This window comes from Juglans regia, chromosome 10 (genome assembly GCF_001411555.2).
Source record: "Juglans regia cultivar Chandler chromosome 10, Walnut 2.0, whole genome shotgun sequence".
Classification (NCBI taxonomy): domain Eukaryota; kingdom Viridiplantae; phylum Streptophyta; class Magnoliopsida; order Fagales; family Juglandaceae; genus Juglans; species Juglans regia.
In genome coordinates, this window is record NC_049910.1 from 28,103,220 (window position 1) to 28,112,720 (window position 9,501).

The following is a 9,501-nucleotide window of genomic DNA, read 5'->3' on the forward strand; positions in this document are numbered from 1 at the left end:
TTCTTAAACCATGCATTATAACAAGAGCAGTGCCGAGGATGTAGCACGAGAACCTCCTGATTAGAATAAAAATGTCTTTTTTATTTATTTTTATTTTTTTATAGTTTTAAATATTTTTTAAAAAAAGCATATCATTAAAAATATATTTTTATAATCTCAAAGTAAAAAAATAAAAAATAAAATTTATCGAACTAACAAACATTCGAGGAATCTAACATTTTTGTTACGGTGGTGCTGCTCCCACCTCAACATTGGGAGCAGCACCGAGAGAGCCACCGTCGGCAAAAATATTTGTCTTTTTCTTTTACTTTTTTAAATACTTTTTTGACTACATTAAATATTTATTTTTAAAATAAAAATTATAAATTCATTTAAAAATATTTCAAAAAAAATAAAAATAATCATCGATAACTAATTTTAATCTCATTTAATTTTACAAATGAGATAAGATATGATAAGTTGAGATTAAATTAAAAAATTAAATAAAATATTAATATAAAATATTATTTTAATATTATTTTTATTTTAAAATTTAAAAAATAAATTTTTTATTTTATTTTATATTATATTAAAATTTTAAAAAAATTAAAAAAATTAAAAAAATTATTTAAAATAAAATGAAATAAGAACAAACCAGCTTTCTGAAGCATTTCCTTTTTTATTATAATAAAGGACGACGAAGAAACATCGAGTGCCTCGTACCACGAGAATCAGTGGGACACAGTCACATGCACACCTACGTTTTACAGGAGGGCATATGTGATATGGAAAGGAAAATGATGTTAGGAATCTCAAATATTAAAACGTGCTCACTTATTTATTTTTATTTATTTTTTAATAAGTAGGGATGTGATTATTAGTAATTTTTTATTTTTATTTTATTTTTTTAATGATTAAAAATATTTAAAAAATACTAAAAAGTGAAAAAAAAAGAGAAAAATATTCATTTACACTAATACTGTGCATACTTGGAATTCATATTTGGTATGTATCATAGCATTGTTTTATATGAAAAAGGTAAATTCCAGATATTACATTTTCATTTTACTTTTATCTACTTACATGATGAGATCACATATAAGTAGGCTAATTATTTTTTAAATTATTCTCTAAAAGGGGAAAAAATTGATTTCAAATGATAAATATACTACATTCTTATATATATATATATATATATATATATATATATATATGATAAAATGAGAGTGTAATGATATGTAATATTACTCATTATATTTTCTTAAATAAAAGTGACTTCTTCTGATCAATACCTTTTTTTAAAGCGTATATTGATTTTTTTTCTTTTTAAAAAAAATGTTTTAAAATGATAAAAAATATAAATAAAAATGTGATTTTACTTTCTTTATGCTTTTATATTCAAAACGTTTAATTAATGAGTTGTACTACATAGAAGCCTCACACTCTACACACCACTTAAAAAATATATGATTTTACTCTTTTATCTTTATGTTTCATATTTTATATTTCATGAAACACGAGGATAAAAAAATAAATTTACATATTTTTAAGTGGTGTACAAGAATGTAAGGCTTATATATAGAATTTTTCTTAATTAATTACACAATGAACGAGGCCGGCTGAGAAAAACTTCTCTCTCTGTCAAGTTTGCTTGATGTTATCTGCGTGGAATGGTCGAGGAAATCTTTCATACTAAGAAAATAAAATAATTATAAAAAAATGGTTATTTATTGTCATCACATAAATAATTCTTCGCGATAAGTATAGAAGAGTCTTTGCTGTGGATCCGTTTGGTTTAAAATGGGATGGTTTAAAAATTGAAATAATTAATGAGATTATTAAATTGAAATAAAATGAGATAGTTTTTAAAAATTCTGTCTTTAGATTAGAAGTAAGATAAGATAATTTTAACTTTTCAAAAATAGATAAACGTAGATCTCACAAATTATTATATAGTGTTTGTAATGATTTAGTTTTATTTATAAATACATTTATAAATAAATAATAATAATTTATAAATTCCTTACCTAATTTTTATTTTTTATAATATATTTGATAAAAATATTATAAGATGATAATATTTTTTTAATCAAATTATTTTATAAAATATCAAATAAAAAATATTAGTTATTTTCAAATTTTTTAAATAACTATTTTTATATTGATAAAATATTGTTTTATAAAAATATTGTGTTTAGAATTATTGTCCTTGAAGCCTTCAGCCCTTACGAAAAAAACAGTGTCAGAATGCAGTGAAACCACTGGTCTTCATTCTTCGAAAAATGATAGAACCACCGCTGGTGACTCCTGCTGAGAGTCACCACTGGCTCTATCATGTGTTTTTTTATTTATTTTTTTTATAATTATTTTTATATAGATATTTTTAACAATTTTAAATATTAAAAAATAAATAAAAAAAAATTAGAATATTATTAAAAAATACTTTCTTAATTATGAAGTAAAAAAATTATTTTTTTTATTTTACTTCGTGATTAAGGAAATATTTTTTAATAATTTTTTTTACTTCATGATTAAAGAAATGTTTTTTAATAATATTATAAATTTTTTTTTATTTTTTTAAAATATTTAAAATTATTAAAAATATTATATAAAAATAATTATAAGAAAAACATAAAAAAACACATGCTAGAGCTAGCGGTGGCTTCCAGCGGGAGCCACCCGCGGTAGCTCTAGCATCACTCCTTCTGAAAAGCCCTGACATAGTTTTGTCGTATTTAAAATTTGGAAAATGATGTTTCGCTAGTAGCTCCGGCTGGATTTTAGTATTTTTTTATATATGTTTTTTTTTTAATTTTGTTTTTATATAGATATTTTTAATAATTTTAAATATTTAAAAAAAATCAAATAAAAATTTTAATATTATTAGAAATACTTTTTTAATCACGAAGTGGAATAAAATTTATTTTTTATTCTACTTCGTAATTAAAGAAGCATTTTTTATTTTTTTTTAATTTTTGATTAAGAAAGTGTTTTTTAATAATATTTTAAATTTATTTTATTTTTTAAAAATATTTAAAAATATAAAAAATATCTATATAAAAAATAAATTAAAAAAATACACATAAAAAAATACATATTAAACCCAATAAGAGCCCCTAGCAGAGGCTGTAGCATTACCTTAAAATTTCATGAGAGAGTTTCAAGTGCCTCTTCAAATAAATTGAGATGATCTCCGAATCCGATTTAGAGAAGTTGAAATAATTTTTAAATAATAATAAAATTTAAATGTTGAGTTGAATTAAGATAATTTTTAAAAATTGGTATGTTTAGATTTAAAGTGAGATGAGATAATTTGAAGTTTTTGAAAATAAGATAGATGTTGGTGGTAGAAATGATTGTATAGTATTTATAATGATTTTATTTTATATAAATAAGTATTAATAATTTTTTAATAGAAAATGATCAATTTGTTTTTATAATATAATTCATAATAATATTATAAGATGATAATGTTTTTATAAAATTAAATTTTATTAAAAATCTTAAATAAAAATATATTTTATTTATAACATTCTTAAATAATTATAAAATTAGTTTATTTTATTAATTTTTATTATTATAAAAATTAAGTATCACAATAATCACGTTCAATAAATTTAGATATAGAATTAGAAAAATAAGTAACCTAACCACAAAACCTATCGTGAAAAATAATCAAGATGACTCACGAGAAAGAAGAAAAAATTATTGGAAGGGGAAACTTTTTCAGACGGAGGGACCTAGTTGCCACGAAGGGTCTGCATCAATTGCCTACTGGCAACAGTCGAATGGCAGAATGCTTTTTCGCTGGAAAAGTAGTCATCACAGTAAAGTTTCACCGACGTTTTGACGTTATGTGTATTGGCCGTAAGAGAGAACCTCTCCGTACAGAGTGATTCTCTAAAATATTAAATTTTTTAATATTTTAAAATTTAAAAAAATTAAATTATTTATTATATTTTTTATATAAAAATTTTTAAAAAATTTAATAATGAGATAAGATGAAATATAAATTTTATATTTTATCTTGTGGCTTAAAAAGATAGGAAATGAGTTTGGAGTTGCTGCTGAGAGTGAAAATCGATAATTCTCATGATTCTTTCATTGTTTTTACCTTTTTTTTTAATAATTAAAGAATTATTTTTAATAAATTTATGTTTTAAAAATTTTAAAAAATATTTCAAGAAATTTAAAACATTTAAGAAAAAAGAAAAAAATATTATTGACCACGACAAGCAATAAGGGATTGAATTTTATAAATATTCTTAAAGATTCGCATGTGCAGGTGCTATTGGAAAAGAAAATAAGAATAAGGACGTTGCTAGGTCCTCGTATGAAGGCCACCCAATATGGCCTAGAGAGTAAATGAGTTTATTTTTTGTTATATCTTTAAATATATTTTTAAAAAAAAATTCATAATAACATTTAAAAAGACTTCTTTAATTATTAAGTAAAAAAAAAAAAAAAAAGGAAGTTGCTTTAGTGGCTTTCATACGTGGATTAAGCATCATCCTATAATAAATAGTTATAACATACAGGATTCAATAAAGTGAGAGTTTTCAATAATTATCTTAAATAAACAAATACAATACAAAAAATAAAAAGAGGGACGTGAGCCAATGACTTTGCTTAGAGATAAGAAGGAATATGAAATTAATGGTTCAAGAATATATTCATTTAAATTAATAAACAAGGAGAAAAACTTATTTAACAAAATAACATAAAATGAAATAAAATTTAATATGAAAAAAAATAATAATAATAAGACCTTAGTTTTTAATTTAGTTTTTATTTATAGAGAATATATTTGTGATTGATTATTCAAAGTAGTTAATATATTTTGTGTTGGCTATTTTTTTAAGGTTTAATTCTTACTTCAGTATTATAATATTTCAACAATGTTATATATATATATATATATATATATATATTTATATATATTTCGGTTAATGTTTCTATTTAATATTTTAATTATTTTTAAGTCATGTATTTTAATTTTATTCTATTTTGAATTAATTTTATTTAATTAAAATTGTATAAAACTAGAGGCAGTAAAAAATCAATAAAAAGTATATAGTATATATATATATATATATATATATATATATATATATAACAATTTGTGAATAACATAAATTCTGGCAAATGGTAATCTGGTTTATTATTTTTCTTTCTGAATAATATTATATAAAATTTTAAAATGTGTACTCTTGTCTATTAAAAAATGAAAAAAAGGATCCACAATATGAAAGTAGATTTTTCATGTGGGTCCCAAGTGTTCACTACTTTTTTAAAAGAGTTATGTTGATGCAATTTCCAGTAATGTCTTCCATGTGCTTAGCAACCAACAACAAGAACAAAGTCTCGGAGAAACTTAGTGGAGGATACCTCCGATGCTTAAATTAGAAATATAATTCCTTTTATTGATAACAGAGATCTAGGAGAGGGAGAGAGAGAGAGAGAGGAATGCCTAGAATGCACCTAGTGACCGATTTATAGAGACTTAGAAGCTTAGCATGATATAATTCTTTTGAGAGCTCGATTATGGGGACATGATTCGATAATATTTCTTTCGAAGCATGATTCTACTGTTAATAGTGCCATCTTGGCGTGAGTATCCCGTTCAAATTTATCTCTACAAATCTTGGTTTCAGAAAAATTAGATCAGGGAGGAATCAAGCTCAAGCATGATTCAAGGATTCAATCCATAAGATCATATAGTGCATTCCATTAAGTTTATCCTTTAGTCGCTTCATCTCATGTGGATTCCTTGTGACTATCTTTAGTCGCTCATTATCCTCCTAGTTGTGCACTCGAGTTTTCTCATTATTCATATGAAGCTTTTTCCTCACCCATAGTGTGTATTTTTCCTAGTAGTCATCCCGTAAATTCTTGCCGAATGTGTGCAAGTGAGAATTTTCCTTCTTTAGAATTTACTCTTTTTAAATCTGATACGTTTCTCTATACACATGTCCTTTTTCTGTGTTATGTGCGATCTACGCCTTCACTCACTGACTTGTCGTGTAGGGCAAGACTAGATAGCATGCCTGGCATGTCTCCTCATGCAATGTAGAATATGGGAATTGCTCGGCGTGCTCTTCTCTTTTCGACACGTGGCACCTTTTCTTGCCTTTTAACTTTTGCATTCTTAGCCATTTTGTCTCCCTATAACCATCACTCCCCTTCTTCTTCTTTACTTCTTTTTCTTGTTTTGAGTTATCTCCATGTTTGGTTATTCCTCTCATTTTCTACCTTCAAGCTTTCACACTTCTTCACCTAGATGGCTCCCTGAAATGCTTCTCATTCGTATCGAACATCAAAAGAGCCCCGTGTTCTAGGGTCCTCTAAACCTATTGCTTTTGAGCGGAGTCGATGGGTAGCAACAACTTCCTAATCAAAGTTGAAATCCTTGAGGGAATTGTTTGGCATCCTTGGCTCAGTGAGGAAAGTCTTCTCGACTCTTTTGACTGTATAGTTAATCCCAATTATCTCTATATCGACGTGTTCTAGATGGGGTTGAGACTTCCCTTTTGCCGCCACTTTCATGACATTTTAGACTATTTGGGCAATGCTCCAACTCAGCTTTTACCCAATGACTAGAGAATCCTCTTGTCTTGCAATGTGGTGCGGAGGTGAGCTCTTGAAGCTACTAGAATTGAGAATCCAGACTTGACCACCTGTGGATTCTTCCACGCTCACGGCGTGAGAAGGCATGATAGCAATTAATTCATCTTTCACTTGCACACTAGTTATCAAGTTATCCACTAGGAGTCCCGATATTCCCACCTCAAGAATTGGGACTGAAAATTCTTCATCATGTCCGAGGAAGGTTGGGATATCCCTTTGGCGTGGCCTCCCATCGTGGGTTATCGGTCATGGCTTCTTAGCGTTCAGTCCTAGACGGCCAATGTGTATATGAATGGATTAAATAGAATCCTGATTTCAGTCATATCCAAGGTCGTCCTTACTCAAGAGAATGTTAATGGTTTCTTGTCATGCTAGACCAATCACATGTCATAGGTTGCCCAACCTCATGCCCTATTGGCACTAGGCTAGCCTATGACCATAAAGGGTCGGCCCTTTCATCTTCAGTCCTGAAGGGGAAGAGGCCTTGCACTAAGAAAGCCAAATGATGACATGGTCCCGGTACACTTGCCGACCTCGCTCTTCTTGAGAGAGGCATGTCATCCTTCCCTCATATGACACCCCCACCTCCAAAGGTGGCCAATAGACCAGGCAAACCTCACCTTCATTGCATGTCGACTGCCTAGCAAATGTGGTTAGCTGAGGGCCCAAGAATTGGATTTTCTCCTGGACTCTAACTTTTTTGGCACTGCCCTCGACACTTTCCTTGGATCCTCCTCTCAAGAGACTACCATTAACGTCCCCTTCAACAACGGCTTCTAGTAACTTTGTGAAAGTGATAGAAACAAGAGAGGAAAGATGTGGCTAAAACACTGTCGATAGTGAGATGAAGTGAGTCGGAGCTCACATCAACCCATCTACTCAAGAAGAGCAGGCAGGGACCCCAACTTCGGATGTTCTGCTGAGTGCAAGTGCTTCCGTTAAAGGAAAAGAAACACTCACAAGAGAAATGATTTCAGCTGCCACAACCCTTTTCGAGGGGTATCCAAGGATTCTAATCCTACCGCCCGACGTGATGCCTTGGACATCGATAAGAACGAAGTCATTCTGGAAGGGTTGTCGCACACAAATATGGTTCCCCCTAGATCCATGGGTCAAGTTTCCTTACAACATACTTTTCTTCTCGAGAGGCTCGCCCTCCTTCACTGAGGTCATTTGCAGGTGTCTACTCTTGAGGATATTCTTTGAGGGTCTTCATCTCTCCCAAGGGCATTTGACTCAGAGCTTGGTGAAACTTACAACCCACTCATCCTTGAGGGTGAAGTTATTCCAAAGAGCTTTGCTTGCCAAAATATGGTTCCCCCCAATCTACGCCTGAAGTCTCCTTATGATGTGCCCTTGTCGCTTAGGGCATGTCTTTCTCTACTGAGTGTCCTCCAAGGATGCCTCTTCTTGAAGACGTTCCTTAAGGTCCCTCACCCTGCCCCTTGGTCTTTGACCTAGATCTTCTACCGTCCCCTCTGCTCAAACTCGAGGTTGATGAAACTTGGCATCTGTTCTATCGTTGATGTGGTTAAGTTTACTTGCACCGAAGGTCTTTTTGGTATATATGTATATAATGATCATTGAAATAAGATGTTTTTGGAAATATTTCAACTATTTGATAACTGTTTGTCTTAGGAATTTTCTAAATGGCTCACGTTTACACACTAGTATAGGATTGTTGCTTATAGTGTTGTTAATAAACTCACTCCATATCTCTAATATTTTTCAGTTAACTCTAAGGTGCCATTTGAAGATCAAGAATAGGAAGCATGGGAGAGACTATTTGAGTGTAGAGAAATAAGTGCGTTAGAGGCACAAGTGGGTTACCAATTTTGAATAAGTGCCAAAGGGTACATGGGACCATTGGAATTTTTATTAAAGAATTAAATTTTTTACTATGTTAGTATCTTGAGATTATAGTGCATTACTTGAGACTTGTGGAGTTCTTTTCTTGTTTATGTTTATACTTGGACCTTAGTTTCGAACAAACGTCTCATTTTGAAATAATTGAGTTTTACGAGCTATAGAGTGGGTTCTTTGTTATTTAAAGAACATTTTGGATTGTTGACTTATGATTATACGAGACAAGAACTAACTTCCTGACCCTCTAGGTACGGGTGTTACGTCTGACCCATTTGTCACTAAGATTACTCAGGAGCATATATAGTGAATTACTAGCCCCATTATGTAATTACATTACTCAATTGTGGGTTTTCGTGTACATTAACTATTTAGACTTGATTATGCATTCTTCACAAGGTCTGTTGTCTCTAGCTTAGCGGGTCGCCTAGTGCCAATGTAGATTTAAGGATAAAGTTCAGTCCACCATTCGTACATGGAAGGGGCATTACATGTCATGTTTGAGGTGGCAGAGGAAATGAAACAGTGGAAGGAGCCCTATCTCTATTTCGGTAGCTAGTCTCAGGTGTAGAAGGTCGAAGTCACCATGCTAAAGGATGAGATGTCTAAGATGTGGTGATCGTTGGCCTTTGTGAGGTCTTCATAGATGAGGTGAGGGCTCTAGGGGATTTGGAGCAAGCCTTGGGTTGAGAATGGGAGGCTAGTCAAGCCATAATATCTTTGAATGATGAAGTGTGAAATGCCCCGGTCCTGCAAGGATCGAAGGGTTTCTCCCTATAACTTAAAACCCACAATTCATCAATATATTTATAGACTCCAAAATATAACGTCATCAGAATACTACAAAGTCTCTAAATAAAATCTGCCGCTTCTCAGAAATCTTCTATGAGTAATCCACTATGCTTAAATAATGATCTCACCGATGCTCCATAATCCTGTTCCTTAGCTGGTCTATTCAAAAATCATCTGAAAAATAATTGGAGATAAGGGTGAGTTATCAACAACTCAGTAAGCAGAAATCATATGCTAGCG